General features: G+C 42.4%; 1 long non-coding RNA gene across 3 annotated transcripts in view; it reads left to right on the plus strand.

The window, feature by feature from the left end:
• Positions 1-4,877: 4,877 nt before the first annotated feature.
• LOC121144028 overlaps positions 4,878-14,025 on the plus strand; it is a 32,780-nt gene continuing 23,632 nt past the window's right edge. For all 3 annotated transcript variants that reach the window (XR_005881368.1, XR_005881367.1, XR_005881369.1), the window contains exon 1: positions 4,878-4,990. This is a non-coding gene — a long non-coding RNA (uncharacterized LOC121144028). The remainder of the gene's footprint in view (positions 4,991-14,025) is intronic.

Here is a 14,025-nt window from a genome sequence, read left to right on the forward strand (position 1 = left end):
TAGCAATAGTTTTTCTGTTAATCAGAAATCCTTCATGGGGGCTGGAGAGACAGCTCGGGGGTTAAGAACACTGGCTGCTCTTCCAGAGGTCCTAAGTTCAATTCCCAGCAACCACATGGTAGCTCATAACCATCTGTAAAGAGATCTGGTACCCTTTTCTGGTGTGCAAGCAGAACACTGTATACTTAATAATAAATAAATAAAAATGTAAAAAATCTTAAAAAAGAAATCCTTCATGGAAATATTATTAATTTTGATATTCGGGTATTTCCTATTTAATTCTATTGTTTTTATTCTAATGCTATGACTAGTGTCTTTAGTTTTAGAGTTCATTGATGAAGTTGAAAACCTGTTAAGAAAAGGCTTTGTTGTCATTATAGTGTTGGTACTTCTTCTGGTTGTCTTTGGAATCATTTTTGCCATATTCCAAAATAAAAGACAAAACGAAAACACTCAGCCTATTTCTTCTCCTTCCCTCTCTTCCCTTCCCCTCCCTTCTGCTCCCCTCATTTCTTTTCCTTTCCCCCTCCCCTATTCTCTTCTTCCTTCCCCTTTCTGTCTTTGTGTGTGTGTGTGTGTGTGTGTGTGTGTGTGTGTGTGTGTGTGTGTGTGTGTGTGTGTGCCGTGCCTGAGGGGTCAAATCTAGACCTTGTACATGCCAGACAAGCACTCTAGCACTAAGCTACATTCCAGTCATTCAGTCATTGTTTTTGAGACAGAATCTGTGTACCTCAGGTTGGCTTCAAACTCATGATCCCCTTTCTCCACCACAGGAATGCTGGGATTTGTAGATGTGTGCCACCATACCCAGTTCATTTCCTGTGCTTTTCTATGGAATACCTGTGTATGTATTTTCAATACCTCAATATTTATCATTCTCAAACTTGCCTGTTTATAAATTTTAGCATCCAGTATTAATTCTAGGACTTAGATTTTAAAGATACATGTCTATATATTGTCGAAAAGATTAGCTGCTGCATTTTGGTAGGGGTCAGCTGAGTTTGAAAATAAATTGACTCTTTTCTACTTAGTGGAAAGTCTTCCCAGACCCTGGCACTGAGCTGAGAGATGCTCTGTTTTTGTATGCTTGTCTTTGCAAGGTGTGCCAAGTGCATTAAATAAACAAGGCAAACAGTATGCCCTACCACCTGTCATTGCTATTTTTTGTCAGACTAAACTGTATCAGTGATCCTGCTACTTTTATTTAATTCTGACTGTATCCCTTTTATGATAATCAAATGTCAATTGCCCAAGGCCAGGGATGGAAAAGTACTGCAGAGTGTACCTAGGGGTTTTTGAAGTAAAAGACTGGGTAATTTATATTTTAATATAAGTGATTTAGAGCCCACAGCTTTGATCCAATTAAGTCGAGAATCGAATTAGCTGGAGATAAAATGAAGATGGAATGAAGGGAAGTCTTCCTGGCTCTTGAGTTTTCTAAAAGAGGCTTGCTGGAATGCAGAAGTTCTCACCCTTGGCTGCACACTGCTATTACTTGGGAAACTCTTACCAGTACAGATGGCCAGGACCCAGCCCCGTAGACTTCAGTGTAATTGGTGTACTGATCATTCCAGGTATCAGAAAATTTAAATCTCTCCACATGGTTTTAATAGGCTCTTGTGGTTGAAAATGACATAGCTCTTAATTATCAGTGAGCTAAATGTTAACTAGGAAACTAATCTAAAAATGGAGACTCCAGAGCTGTAGCTCGGTATCTCTTGGTACTAGAATCAAGTTCCGGGATCTGTGTTCCTAACACACATCCACATGATGTGTTACACTACATGAGATGTGGCTCTCTGACCACAATGGAAATTTATTGTGTAAATGTCTTTTCCCAGTTTGAAACATTCCCTGGCTGCTCAGTGTGGAGCAGATACTCTTTAGAGGCACTCCCAGGTGCTCTCCTGATCCAGCCATTAGCCATCATCTTGACTTTCTCAGATAGCCCAGTCCAATTACTTCCTATGTGCATGCCTGCTTTCCAGAATTGACTTGTGCCCTCTTTCAGAGTGTTTGTGCAAGTATTCACCTCTACCTTCAAAGGCCCTTGCTACCTTTATCCAACCACATTCTTGCCTTCCAGGAGTTAGAATGCTCTGACTTCTGGTCATTTCATGTTGAAACCATTCACACTTTCCTCTGTGTGCCTTATGCTACCCACTTACATATCATTCTTATTTTGCTTGGTTTGATTGATTCTGAGGTGCAGAAAGATGAACTGATCACATTTCTCTACAGATGACATGCAGTGTCTCCAATGATTGATACCAGGCCCCTTTAACATGCTTCTATGAATGTGTATGTGCTGTTGCAGTTTGAATCTTTATATAACCTGAAGACTCGTGGTCTGAGTATCTGATGCTATTTTGAAAGCTGTAGAGCTTTTAGGAAGTGGGATTTGATAGTCAGAAGCAGGTGGCTAAGGGTGGGCCTTTGAAGGTTGTGTCTACCTTTGGTCCCAGCTTGCACCCTTCACTTTTAGGTCAGCCATGACATGAACACCCACTCTGTCTCACGATACTGCTGTCCCTGAGGGATGTGCTCTGTCCTCCTTCCAGCCCAATGGAATGAAATACTTCTGAGATTAGGAGCAAAACATGAATCTTTCCTTCAGGTTGTTCCTATCATGACTTTGGTAGCACTACATGAAAGTAACTAACACAGCCCTTCTCTTGAAGCAAGTCATGCTTGGGGCTGGGGAGATGGACTCATGACTCAAAGCACCTGGTTTGGTTCCCAGAAAGGATATGGTGGCTTACAAGCAGCTATAATTCCAGTTTCAGGGATCCAGCACCCTCTTTTGGCCTCCTGGGGTACCACACATTCACGTGGCGCACAGACATACATGAAGGCAAAACACCCAGACACATAAAGATAATAAAAGAGAAGTCATGCTGTCTTGTGTGTCAACACTTTAATTTTATGCAAATGCTTTTTTGTTTTACCCTCCTCTTTCTTTTTCACCTCATCTTGTTTATGATCTGTGCCCACTGATGAAATTAAATCAAATTCATTGCTTCTGTCTGTCACACAGTATTCCTTAGGGGTCATTTACCAGAACATCTTATGTTTCTGGTTCTCTTTTCATGGATGCCCAATTTGCCTATAAGTCTCAGCTGTCACAAGAGACCACCCTAAATATTCTCTTACACAGCCATGGGTAGATTAATGTGATCCCTACCCCCACCTCCTGAAATACAAACCAATGTATGGGAATCCCTCGATTCAGGACAGAATGCTCTCTGGCTGGTTGTGTAGTCAGACCTCTCTTTTAGTCTCAGGTGCTTACCTCCTAGAACCTGGGATTTCTTGGGAGGAACTATGCTCCCTTAAATTACTCTGGCAAGGGAAGACGTGACTTTGATTCAAGACATCACAGTAAAAGCGTTGTTATGATATTGGGGTTGTAAGAGAATCAACGGAATGGCTTTGAGCTATTCATGTATGCACTAGAATAATATGTATGAGTAAGTTTACCATATATATTACTTACTGAAGAGATTATCAAGTGTTTGCAAACTAATGGCAATGGTATTTGTTTTCACAAGTGGAAATGAGAGAACCAAAGATTTTTTTTCTGTCCAAAAAAAGAAAGTGATGTAGAAAGCATGCTAACTACAGCTGATTATGCTAACTTTATGACCTCAAAAACATTCAATTGGAGATTTAAAAATATTTATTTATTTATTTATTTATGTGCGTGAGTGTGTGTATGAGTATGCCTGCAGGTGGGCATGTGCCATGGAACTCCTATAGAGGTCAGATATCTCACAGGAGTTGGTTCTTTCCTTCCACCATATGGGTTCCAGGGATGGAACTCAGGTCACTAGACTGGGCAGAAAGCACAACAAACAATAACAACAACAAAACCCACCACGGAGCCATCTCTCTGGCCTCTCAATTGGAGATTTCTGCTGTTGTAGACCATTCTAAAGTTAATACAGAAGACATTAGAGAGGAGGGGGTGTGCTTCTCAGGCCTTGCTATTGAAGCGTGAGGTCCTTGCAAACAGCATGGAAAAAATAATGACATCGTTACACTCGTGAACTCCTGGTACAGAACCTTCTGTACTACACAGTACACACACCCCATCCGGTCCATACCAACTTTCATTAAACAAACAAACAAAACTGCCAAGGCTTAGAGAATTGAAGTAATTAAGTTTCAAATCATACAATTAATAAACAGCAAAGCTAGTATTTGAATCTAATGGTTTATTGTTTTAAGTGCCAGATGTTTGGCTCATAGCACAGAAAGAAACTTATGTTTAGAACTGTGTGGACTAAGTTGGACCTCTTGTTTTGTCTCTATCTTGCCAGCTGTCCCATGATGGATAAATTATTGAACATGCCCAGAATCTAATTTTTTTAAGACACGAATGAAAATGAACACACTATGTGACATGTATCACGGGCTTAGTAAATGTCTTCTTCTTTATCAAGTTCTTCTCTCTACTTCAGGCACAGATTAGGTACTCATATTGAATAAGTGCTGAAAGTTTTCTGTTATTACCAGAAGTTTCACAGTTTAACAGTAGGACCAAGATCTAAGAAAGGGTGGGATCATGTATTTAAGAGAAAGGGAAACAAAAAGGATGCCTTTGATAAGCCAAAGGCAAAGCTGGTTTATTTTGGGTATCCCTGAAGGTGGCCCTGTGGGTTACCTGACTGATCTCTGGAGATGGAGAAAGTAAGACATGGCCGGCCGGACAATCAGAAAGTAACTCCATTTGCCTCTCCCCCTGCCTCAAGCAGGGAATGTAGTGGGTCCATACAGCTAAGAACCAGTGTAAACTCTCTCAGGAAACTGCCGGAGGGGAAATGAATTAACCCCTGCCAAGGCTTCCCGGCTGGGGGACAGGAATTAAGCTGTCATTTCTCCTGGAGGCTTGGATCAGCTTTTCTTTGGCTGGCTCCAACTTCTGAAAGAACAGCCGACTGCCCTCCCCTCCGGGCTGCCCTCAGACAGAGAGTGGGGCTCCAAGCAGGTAAGAGGGGCATTCCCTTTCTTGGGTAGAATTGTGCAGCCCCTGCTGCTTGTTTCCAGGGTTGGAAACTCAGTAGAAACCTCTTCCAGGGGGTGCAGCAGCAGCTACCCGTAGCTAAAATAATGCGATTTGCGGAGGCCTTGAGAAAGTAGCTTCAGCTGTGCACACCAAGGAAACTGTTGGGTTTTTGGGATCCTCTGGCATCTCAGCCATTGTTAGCTCTCCAGAGGGAGGCTCATGCCATGTAAAATTCAAAGCTGCTGTGAGCGCCACGTTTAATGAGATCTTTCAAAGGGATAAGCTCAAATGGTCCGTCAGAACCATAATGTCAGGTGGATTTCATGGTCTAGACAGACCTGGCTCTCTGGCTCTCTCTCTCTCTCTCTCTCTCTCTCTCTCTCTCTCTCTCTCTCTCTCTCTCTCTCTCTCTCTCTCTCTCTGGCCAACAATAATAAAAATAACTTAAAGTTCTTCTGGGAAGATACTGATTTATTAATAGGAGCTCCTGGTTTTCTGCATTGATGGCCCCAGGGACTTTCAGGGCTCGGATGTGATGCCTGGCTTTTCCCTACCAAGACTCCAGAGCTCCCAGCAATCGATTCATCAACACGGGATGACAACTTCATTGTTGTTCTTTGGAAACTCTGGCTTTTCAGACACTCTCAGGGTGTCAGGCTCCGAGATGCCGTTGGGAAAGCATTCTTGTGTAGAGTAGGAAATGCGCTCGAAAAAGGCCGAATCTTTTGAAAATCAAGATATTACCCATTTCTTGCTCCCTCTTATCTATAAGAGAGTATGTCTCTTTCTGGAACTTTCTAAGGAAAAAAATCAGATGGAAATAAAAACCTTTTTTGGCTGTGTGGGACTGTGGGAGTTCATTCAGCTTGGGCAGGCCAGATGTTATCACATTTTCTGGCTTGTGGAAAGGAATTTTGCATTAATGTGTAAAACCCATGAATTTTCCAAAATTGCTATAACAAATTACTACAAGTTTGGTGGCTTAAAATAACTTCCATTTGTTCTCTTCTAGTTCTTGGGGGTAGGTGGCAACCTTCAGGTGCTGGCAGGCTGGCCGGGTTGTTTCAAGAAGGCTCCGGGGAGATTATTTCTTCACTTTCTGTAGCTTCTAGTGGCCACCCTCATTCTTGGGCTCCTGGCCTCCTCTGGTACATATCTGTGTCTGCAGTCACTTCATCTGCTTTTTAGACTGTGACCTCCTTCTTCCCTCTTCATTATGGCCAGCCTGGACTACACAGTATGACATTATCTCAAAAGAGAACACACACACACACACACACACAGAGACAGAGACAAGAGAGACAGAGAGAGACACAGAGAGACAGAGAGAGACAGAGAGAGAGACACACACACACACACACACACACACAGAGAGACAGAGCAAGCCTGCTACCATATTAGACACCACGCACAGATTTTAGGGTCAGAATGCAGCATAGTTAGTGTGGTTACCTTGCCTCCCATGCTACTCTTCCCCATTGGCTCATATAGGTCCTTTTATTCCTGTAGTCATCCTAGAAATATTGTCTGGGTGCCTTTCCATACATGCTCACAATGGATTATATGAAGGTATCCCGTTCTTCAGAAAGGGTGCTGATGACAGAACCCAGGGTTCCATGAACCAGAAGTGCTGGGCTTGGAGAAGAATGGAGCCTGGCTCCATGAAGCAGGAGTGCTGGGCCTGGTGAGGAGTGGTCCTGTGCTTCTTTGGGACTTGGGGCTGTGCTTCGTCACGCACTCATGAGTTCTACAGGGCCTCCTTGGGAACAGGTTCTGACCCTTCCCAGAGAGGAGAAACCCATGCCCCATGGTGGTCAGGTTCCGGCACAGTGCCCAGGTTTAGTTCCTGTGTTATGCCAGGCACCACATCACTGCTGGAGGTTGAGAGATGAAATGCAGCAACAACTTTTAAAGTTCCCTCACAGTCAACCTGGTAAAGCAGGTTCCTCAGACACCAATGAGCCGAGGAATCACCTGGGAGCTTATTAAAGTGAAAGCTTGAATTCAGTAGGTGTGAGGTGGGCTGGAGATTCTGTCAGTATAACACTTCAAGTAGCAAGGGTCTGGAGGGGGCAGACCATCCACAGGTTTATACTATGGCTTAAGTGCCACAAACATAGGGGAATGTACCTAGCCAAGGCTTGGGAAGAAAGGATGACTCCCCAGGGGAAATGAATGAGTCTTTAAGTTTGAATAGCAGCTTGGCAGGCAAAGATCTGAGGGGAGGGAAGGAAGCGAGACAAAACGGCACATGCAAAGGACGGAGACAATGACTATTCCAAGACCCCAGGAAGGCAAGAATAGATGCAAGATTTTGGCAGAGCTTAAGGTTGGGAGGGTAGACTCAGCTGAAGCTACGGGGTCAAGTAACATGAACCAGATCAAGGGGCACATTCTGCTCCGAGCTTAGAAGTTTGGACTTGTTAGAGTCAGGAAAGGAGAAAATCGATTCAGAGAGTGACTTCTGTCGCTACACATTCTGGGAAATGACCACATGCTTTTGATTGGTAAATGGCAGGGTACTTAAAGGAATGGAAAGCAATGTGCTTTTAAAACATAGGCTTCACCGTGTGTGTGTGTGTGTGTGTGTGTGTGTGTGTGTGTGTATGTGTGTGTGGTAGCTGAGACAGGAGGGTTGCTGTGAGTTCACGGACAGCTTGTGCTGCAAAGTGATATCCTGCCTTTAAAAATGTATGGACGTAGATATGGAGGTGTCATTCAGAGCCCATGGCATGCCAAAGGAACACACATTTGAAATCAGTCAAACCCTACTCTCTCATAGCAATGACAGGGCACAATGGAAGTTCTGGCTCCTTTGGAACTGCTGATATCTGGGTAAGGTGGGGATGACAGGGCGGGGTCTTCTTGCGAAGGAGGGAACAGCATTTCGGTTTCTGCGCTCAGCCTGTCCCCCTCCCCAGTCAGAGCAGTATCTAGTTAGCACAGAACCTGTGAAGCGGTTATAAGCTGCCTCTTTCGTCCTCATTCTCTAATTCCATTCCCACCACTCCCTCAACTGGAGTGGAAGTTATAGAAACAGACCTGGGTTTAGGTGCTAAAAGAAAACTACAGTCCTCCTGCCAGGTGGACTGATGAGACAATATTTTTTTTTCATTTTTAACATTTCCTGATGAGAAAACTAAAGCTCAGAGAATTCTACTTTTTAAGGTGGTATAGCTAGGAATTGTAAAATATAGTACTTGAACTCAGGACTGTCTGACTCCAAAGCTGACCATACAGAACGACCTGAACCAACAGCCAAAGTGTGCTCCAGTTCAGCTAGGTGGTTGTCAAAGGATGTATTCAACATACAGGGTAGTGATGTGGTCCAGACATGGTGTCTACAATCAGGGGGTACCATACATCAATCCCCATGAAGGTAGATGGTGTTATAGAAGAGCAGCTGGCCAGTTAGAATGTCCTGGTTAGAATGGACAAAATACAAAACCACTGCAGATAGGTGGTCAGAAAGCAGGAAGAGGTAGAGAGAGCAACAGACTGAATCAGAAACACTTACATGCAGAGGTACTAGATATGCGTCTCATAGATAAGGTAGGAACCAAATTTGTAAAGCTGGTCCAGTGACCAGAGGCAGATGCCAATTGTTTTAATTAACCATCTTAATTGAGGGCATAAATCATCTTCTGTTGCCAACACTGTATTCAGGCAAACTTAGATCCTAGGTAGATCTAGACATCAGACAAATGAGTATAGGCGTGTGTGTGCATGTGATCAGCTTTTTAATTTTTATTTTCCTCTCACATCTAGTGTCTTTCCTTTCCTTTCCTTTTCTGGATCTTTGTCTGGATTTTAGTCTGGACAGATCCTAGATCTCTTGATGTCGGGAGTCCTACTATTCAGAATGTACCCAATCTCATCTGACCAGAGAAACTAAACAGAGTCAGACCTAGGTAGTGCAGTGAGCTTTTTTAGGGCAAAAGCTTTGGACACTTATTCTGCATAACTGAGATTAGTACCGAATAACTTCTGTTTTACATTTTATTTTATAAAACTTGTATATATTTATCGTACATAGCATATTTTTATAATGTGTGTATTTCATGGAAGAGATAAACAGAATTAATACACATATGCTTTATCTCTTAATATTTTTGGTGATGAGAACATTTAAAATATATCACTTAGCTATTTTTAAGAATTTAACACATTGGCTTTAGCTACAGTAATGTTATGCAATACATCTCTGAACTTATTTATCCTGTCTAACTGAAATTTTATATCCTTTGAACAATATTTATACCCCCTGTCTATGTTACTTTCTACTCTTGTCCCTGCTTTTATGAATTCAACTGTTAAGTTTCAATATGTAAGGGAAATCATGCAGAATTTGTCTTTGATTTGTTTTACATAACATAATGTTGTGGTTGGTCCCTGTGGTCACAAATGACATGACTTATTTTTAAAAGGCTAAAGAATGTGTTTGTGTGCATGTGTGTATGTGCTTTCTTTATTCATCATCCAATGGGCATTTAGGTTAATTCTGTATTGTGACCTGTGAATAATGATTCAATGAACATAGGAGGGCAGGGAGTGCATGCTGATTTTATTTCCTTGAGATGTATACCCAATAGCGAGATGGTTGGATCATATGGTACTTCTATCCATGTATTTTGAGGAATCTTCATACTGTTTTCCATAATGATTGTATAATTTTCTATTTTGATTAACACTATACAAGGGTTTCCTTTCCTCCACAATTCTTTCAAATGCATTTCTTATCATTTTTGATAATACCTATTTGAACAGATGTGTAGAGATGTCGAATTGTGGTTGTAATTTGTCTTTTACTAATTACTGCTGATGTTATGCACTTCTCATGTGTTGGTATATTTTATTTTGAAAAAGTAAGTGTTCATTTCTTTAGTCCATTTTCTAATGTGGTCGTTTCCTTGGTCTTGATGCAACTGCTTTTAAACTTTTAATATCAACTCCTTACCAAATGCATGATTTGCAAATATTTTCTCTCATTTAATATCTATATGCCTCCTCCCAACCACACTGTTGACCATTTCTGTTGCTATGCAGAAGCTTTTTAATTTGACAAGATGTGAGTACTTTTGAACAAGCGCACATCACCTTTGATGTTATATAGGAGCCACATGACTCTCTGTCTTCCAACCAGGCCTGCCTTTAAATCTCAGGACCATTTTTGGCCCTATCCACATTCTGAGTCTGTGCTTTCACTGCCAAGGAGCCCCTTCATCTTCTGAAGCATCCTTCACCCATCCTTTGCTTCTCCCGAAGTCATCCATTCTTCAAGTGAGTGCACTCCCTTCGTAAGTCAGTTTCTGTTAGCACTAACACCAAAGTAGGGCAATTCTATGAGCTTTTGTTCTCAAAGACACTGGGAACTGGTAATTATTCAAAGTGTAAGAAGTTCCTTTACTACGGCCTTCTCAGAATGGTCAATAGAAGACAAAAGAGGAGTCCTAGTTTTTCTGAAGAGGACAATGTGGGATGAATTTTTTCATTTCATGCTCACCCCAACTTCTCTGAGCTTCTTTGTGATATTTATGCCCATAATATAAGATGGGGCACTTATTTGTGTAATGTCTAATCTCTTTTTAGTAGTTTAAGTCCTTCTGGGCTCTGAAGTCAGGTATTTGGTACCTCCCCCCATATTGAGGCTGATCACATACTAGCAGCTCACTAACACTCTGCTGAAGGCAGTTCTTTTGTTCACATCCAGCGATAAACACAGTGTGTGTGTGTGTACGTGCGTGCACACGCATGTGCGTGCATGTATCTATATTTTTAAACTCAACCCAATATTGTCTTCTTCTCAGAGAGTATTTTTCCTGAGGAACTATTTTTTAATGAAAGCATGAGGGTTTAACATTTCTTATTTTTATATAGCGAGAACTGTGAACTTTAAAAAAAAAGGAATGATTTCAACTGTCCTCTTAAGGAATCTTAGAATATTCAGAAACTAAGATTGTGGCTCAGCCATATCAGTTGGTCAAATTTGGGTTATTGCTGCCTTTAAACATGTGCATTAGCATAAATTCTCTTCTTTTCTCTCAGACTTCTTTATAGATCTGACAAAGTGGAACAACAGTGTCGCTTGCATTTCTGGCTGTATATTATTTTTTGCCAACCCGGGGCAGTGCAGTTTCCCACCTGATCATGGTCAGTCTCCCACAGTTGGGTACCAAACACTCACCCTCTCTCACTAGCTCAGTCAGTAGAGCCTGAGACTCTTAATCTCAGAGTCATGGGTTAAAGCCCCACATTGGGTGCTACTTTTTACTTGAACCCATGAGAGTCTATTAAAGGGTCTCAAATTTTTGTTTAGGTATAAGATAGGGATAATACTCAGTGATACAGAACAGGTTAGATGTTACTGTGATCCAGCTGCTGTGACCTGCCTCTCTGTCCAGGGGACCAACCGCTCCTGGTTCTGACCACCCCAGAGAGCATGAAAGCAAGAGAGCACAGGACCCCTCTCCCTCAGCTCTTAAGCTGTTAAGTACGCGGACAAGCCCATGCCCTAAGACTTGCTGCTCCAAAGGTCATTGGCTAAACGGATCAAAATCCCAAAACACAGAGTGCCAGGAACTTTTCTGTCTGACTCTCTCCAAAGACAATGCCTATTTAACATGACTATACACCACTTGTGGCAAGAGCGGTTATGACCAAAATAGCTGTAAAGAAGAGTAGATCTCCCAAGAATATCCCTGTGTTTAAAAAAGCCTGGGATGAAGTTATATCAGGGCTAGAAGACGACATGGGAAGAGAAGATCTGACACTTGTGTCATGCTGTACAGCAATGAGCAATAACAGAACTCTTAGCTTCTTTCTTTTCTTCTGAATTAAGGAATACAAACTAGAGAGAAGTCCATCAGAATCTGGGAGGGTCATGTGCTTCCCAAGATGCAGGAGGAGCACCTTGCTTGAAGAATGAAGGGGATATGGTGGTTTAAACGAGAGTGATTTCCATTTGTTTTCTAAATGCTTGTTTCTCAGTTGGTGGAACTATTTGGAAAGGGTTAGGAGTTGTGGCCCTATCGGAGGTGGTGTGTCACTGGGGGGGAGGCTGTTCCAAAAGTCCATGACAGGCCTAGCCCCATGCAATATCCCTTCTTTCTCCCTGCTGCCTGTGGATCAGGATGTATAGCTCTCAGCTATAGCTCTAGCAATTGTCATGAAGCATAGAAACAGGCCCCAATCAAATGCTTCCTTTTATAAGAGCTGCCTTGATCATGGTGTCTCTTCACAGCAATAGAACAGTAACTAGGACAGGGGTTGATAACTATGCCCCAGCCTACAGGTTCTGATTGTTAATGTCTAGAACCTCAAAGCAACAGGGAACATCTTCATCAGACTGCATCAATAATGTTCATAGAGTCATGGAGAAAATGTAGGAAAAATTAAGGATTTCAGAAAATGTCCTCAGCAAAAATTTGGGGATGCATTTTGAAGTTGGTCATGTCCAATGCAATTGTAAAGTTAAATGGCAATCCCTAGAGGTTAGCATTTTAGAAAGAAATCAGTTGGTCACATTTTTCCTAGAGTCTTCTTCTTCAGTTTTGATTAGCAATTTTTTAGCAATATCTAGGTAAGAAATGTGAATGACCTGCATATCAAGTACTACCACAATATTGTATAACACACACACCCACCCACACAGACACACACACACACACACACACACACACACACACGTATGTGTCTTTTGAGACAGGATTTCTCTGTGTAGCTTTGGATCCTGCCCTGGTGCTTGCTCTGTAGACCAGGCTGGCCTCGAACTCACATAGATCTGTTTGCCTCTGCCTCCCAAGTGCTGTATTTAAAGGCCCACCACTGCCCAATTATAGCCTGTCTTTTTATGATGATTTTTTTTGTGCTGGTATGTGTGCTTACATGTGGAGTCCACAGGTCCGTGGATATAGATCATCAAGCTCTACCTATGTTTTTGTTATTAGTATTGAGACAGGGTCTCTCACTGGCCTAGAACTTGCTAAGTAGGCTGGTCAGCAAGTCCTAGGATCCTCCCTTCTCCACTTCCCCAGTTCTGGAGCTCATGTCCTCGAGTTCAGTTCTTCCACATGTGGGCTGGGGATGGAAGTCATGTCCTTATGTTTTCCATGCTGGCATTTTTTCCCATTGAGTCTTCTATCTAGCCTAGTCTTTCTAATAAAGTGTGGTCTTTCAGAACCCCCTCCTCTCCCTTCTCTTACTTTCTCATAGAAGATGTGCACACAGTGAGAAACTCTTGGAAATAGCATCATGGCTGTGGGAGGAGGGCTCTCCAGCCTTTATCTGTTGGTGATGAACTGGGTCCCATCTGGCCTCTGAGCATGGTACCATTTGAAAACCCCACCACAGAATCACTTGAGATAAGCTCACCTTCTGGGTCTCCTGTGCACTGTTCAGGTTTGCAGGGCACAATGTTCCTTTACCACAGAGTAATTGTGCATTATTGCTTTTCCCTGGGCTCTGAATTTTCCTCCATGATTCAGGATTTCAGAGGTCCTTCATTTTAGCCACTTTCAAAACCTGAACTCCTAAATTGAAATGGTAAAAGATTGCAGGAGATGAAGGTGGTTATAACCGCTTTGTAGGTCTGCCCAGAAAAAGAATTTCCCAAACTTTTCATGGAAATTCCCTATGCACTAGAAACATAGCTTGGGACACAAGGCGGCCTCATCTCAAAGGCTTAGGTATCATATTTGGATGATTCTTATGTTGGTAGTTTTTGTCAACTTGACACAAACTATAGTCATGTGGGAAGACAAAACCTTACCTAAGGAATTGCCTTCATCAAAAGCCCTGTTGGCATTGTAGTGACCAGTCCCCCATTTTAGCAGCCATTACAGGCTAACATGTGCTTGCATGACCTTGCCGCTCCTGTCCTGGTCATTAAGGTCAGATGCCCTCCTTGTGGCAAGGAACCAATCAGAAGTTAGCTGGCAGGGCCATGCTTTACGGCTCTGGGTGTGCTTTATGGACAGTGCACAACAGTGACGAGCAGAACATAGCAACCACCCTGGGAG

The sequence above is a fragment of the Mesocricetus auratus genome, unplaced genomic scaffold (genome assembly GCF_017639785.1).
Source record: "Mesocricetus auratus isolate SY011 unplaced genomic scaffold, BCM_Maur_2.0 Super-Scaffold_100014, whole genome shotgun sequence".
NCBI lineage: Eukaryota > Metazoa > Chordata > Mammalia > Rodentia > Cricetidae > Mesocricetus > Mesocricetus auratus.